This window comes from Echinops telfairi, unplaced genomic scaffold (assembly GCF_000313985.2).
Source record: "Echinops telfairi isolate 266 unplaced genomic scaffold, ASM31398v2 ScPeMD7_7468;HRSCAF=8506_0, whole genome shotgun sequence".
NCBI lineage: Eukaryota > Metazoa > Chordata > Mammalia > Afrosoricida > Tenrecidae > Echinops > Echinops telfairi.
Window position 1 is genome coordinate 26,196,351 of NW_022111369.1, and position 3,707 is coordinate 26,200,057.

A 3,707-nucleotide genomic window follows, 5' to 3' on the forward strand; every position below is an offset into this window, starting at 1 on the left:
TGTTGTCCATCCCCCTGGGAGGGGGTTATAGTATGTCATTGTTATCAGTTTACCTTTTCTTACCCCCCTCCCCACCTTACCCTAACCCTCCTGGTATTGCTACTGTCAATATTGGTCCCAAGGAGTTTATATTCCTGTATTCCCTGTTTCTAGCTCTTATGTGTGCCCATGGACATGCTCTGGTCTAGCCAGATTTATAAGGTAGAATTAGGATCATGATCATGGGGTGGGGGTGGGGTGGAAGCATTAAAAAAACAGAGAAAGTTGTATGCTTCATCGTTGCTACACTGCACCCTGACTGGACCGTCTCTTCCCCACAACCCTTCTGTAAGAGGATATCCAATTGCCTATATATTGATTTTCTCCATAGTTGTTTTTTCTTTTGCACACTCATTTATCTCTGCCCTGATTTTAATAATTTCTTTTCTTTTGTTATTAGAAGGATTATTCAGTTGACTCTGCTCCAACTGCTGAAGGTATTGTGTGAGGGTATCCACCATAAGTCTCCCCTCCTTCTTCATATGCATATTTATTGCTCTTAATCTTCCTCTGATTACTGCCTTTGCTGTATCCCATAGACTTTGGTATGTTGAATGCTTTAGAAACTTCCTAATTTTGTCTCTGATTTAGGACAATAGTCACTCCTTTTGAAGAAATTAGTTATTCATCCTACAAGTATTGGCCTTGTTTATTTTGATTTCTTTTGTTGATTTCCAGCTTTATGGTATAGTGGTCAGAGAAAGAAATCTGAGTGACCTGTATATGTTTGTATTTGCTCAAACTTGATTTGTGCCCCAGCATGTGGTATTTTTGAATATTTGCCATGTAAATTTAAAAGAAATGTGATTTATGTATTTATTTATTTGCAGTTGAATAGAGCACTCTGAATATGTCAAGAAGGTCATGTTGTTTTCTTGTAGAGTTTAGTTCTGTAGCCTTCTTGTTCTTTTTTGCTGCTCCAGCCTTCTCAAAGAGCAGTGTATTGAAGTCTCCTACTATAACTGTTCATCTCTTGATTTCTTTTGTCATCTTTTGAAGGATTTGATGTATTTCTTGGGTCCCTCTTGGGTGTGCATGTTTATCATGCTCACTGGCTCTTGGTCTACTGATCCCTTAAGCATTATATAATGCCCACACTTATCTCTTATTATGTTTTGTACCTTGATATAGTTAGTTTATTGTGCCAACCTGGCTGATGAACACATATGGGGTTAATTGAAGGGCAGAGGGATAAATGGCTCAGTGATCCTTGCCTTTCTAGTTCTTGGGTCTCTTCCTTTGTGATGGTCATACCAGAGTTCCCTGCTTTATCTGGCAAGGCTCACTTCCTGCAAGACATCCCTGAGGAGAAGCCACATGGACCTACCCAGATGCAGCCCTGGGTGCTGGAGCACCCGTGTGGAGACCCCTGCCAGTGCTGAGATGCTTACACATTCACTGACTCAGCCTGCCTCCTGAAGTCGGCAACATTGCATGTGTTTTGTGAGATGAAGGAAGACTTTGCGGACTGGTGTTGGACATGTGGGTTAATGAGTTAATGTTGGACTTGTGGGCATGGGCAGCATTGGTTTGGGGTGTTTTCTTGATGCACACTTAACCTTTATATAAAACTCTCTCTTATACATGGGTTTCTTTGGATTTGTTTTTATAAAGTACCCATACTAACACATTATTTAAAAAATAATTTTGTATAGATTCATACAGATATATATATATAACATAAGTAATAAACAGTTAATTAAATTATAAAGCAGTACAAATGGCTCAGTGCAACTCACTCTCGTGAGATAGTTGTAAGACACTGGCAGTCCTTCAAGTCTTGAGGGCCACAAGGTAGTCCTCTGAGGAGCAATTCAGGCTATCCGGGCACAGGCAGCAAACAGCAAGGCAGGTCACCAACAGTCAGCCAGATGACAGGGTCTGATAATCCCCAGCTGAAGAGATGTAAATTCCAATGGTGTGGCAAAGCAGGTCTTGAAGGAAACTCAAATTACAGTGACACAGTCCATGAGTTAGGTGTCCCACAGGTAGTGTAGCTTGCAAATTGAGGCAAAGAACAAGCAAGGCAGCCACACACTGGTCCGACGATCAGAAAGCAAGACACCCAAGAACTAGAAAGGCAAGGCTCACTGAGCCATTTATCCCACTGCCCTTCAATTAACCCCACATGTGTTTATCAGCCAGGTTGGCACAATAAACTAACTATTGCATACCTTGAAATCATTTTTGATAGAGAAAAGAATTGTGACTTCTGCTCTTTTTAGATTGTTATTACCTGGATATATCTTCTGCCAACCTTTGAACCTCAACCTGTTTTTTACTGTGAACTCCAGATGTATTTCTTATGGAAAACAGATTGCTGGGTTTTGTTTCCTAAGCCAGTCTGCTAGCCTTTGTCTTTTGATGAAGGAATTCAGACCATTGATGTTCCAAATTATTACACCCATCAGTGGATTATTTGCTGCTATCTTCTACCCTATGTTATAGACATTTTCCTCCCTCCTTGTTTTTCAGTGTATTATATATGTGTGTGGGGATTCATGTTTTCCTTCTTTTTACAATTGGGCCAAAGACATTTGGGGTATTGCTTTGATTTCTGAGTAGTGTTACACTATGTGGTAGTCTCATGTTTGTGCTCTGTGGATGTTGGTCTTCTCACTAAAGTGAGATGGAAATATGGAAATTAATTTTTGTAATCTTTAAAAAAATGTTTATGTATTCTCTAAATTTCCTTCTGATGTGGGAAAACCCTTACATCTCTGTCTATTTTGATAGGGAGTTTGGCAAGATAGAGGATTCTCGGGTTACCATTATTCCCCTCCAATGTTTGTAAGATGCTACTCCATTATCTCCTCTTCTTTGTAGTTTCTGCTGATAAGTCTGAGAATATTCTTATCTGATTACCTTTATAGGTGACTACATATTTTTCTCCAGCTGCTCTTTTGAGTTTCTCTTTTTCCTCAAAGTTGAATAATTACTTCTCTATTTCTTGGATTGTTCATCTTGGGCTTTAGTCTAATTGACGTCCTCTTCCTTCTGGGGTGATTGTCTGATTCTCCTTCATTAAATTGGGACATTTTCTTCCAAGAATTCCCTCGTTATCTTGGCTGGTGATTTTATCATTATGTCTTACTGTGGTAACCTAATTACTCAAATATTGTTTCTCTTCAGAGCATCACTCATTGATCTTAGATTTTCTTCAGCTTCTTTGGTTATCTTGTTTAATTGTCTTTCACATTTGTTGGATTCTACTTGGTTATCTTTGAGGTCACTGATCTGATTCTCTGCCTCTTCCAGCCTTGTAGTAAGGTCTTTTTCCATTTGCTTTGCTTCTGCTCTGTTTTTCCTTAACTCTTGTATTTCCCTTTAGTAAGCGGAGTCTATCCTCTCCATTATTTTCGTCCTTTTTCTGTATTGATTACCCATATCCTGTTTTACTCAAGCAGCATACTGAAGATTTCTTTCTGTGGTGGTTCAAAGTCTGCCTCTTCTAATTACATTACTAGGTTCAGGTCCTCCTCCATCTTTTGTGTTGTGTTTCTCTTGCATTCTTTTAGTGGCTGCTGATGTGGGTTATCTAGGTGGCATTTTGGTGGAGTTCAGTGTCATTTTCCTGGGAGTCCAGGATCCCTGTGATTTCTTTATAAGAGGCTAGTGAGGACGATTCTAAGGGCTATCTGAAGCTAGTTGTGCTACATGTTCAACCA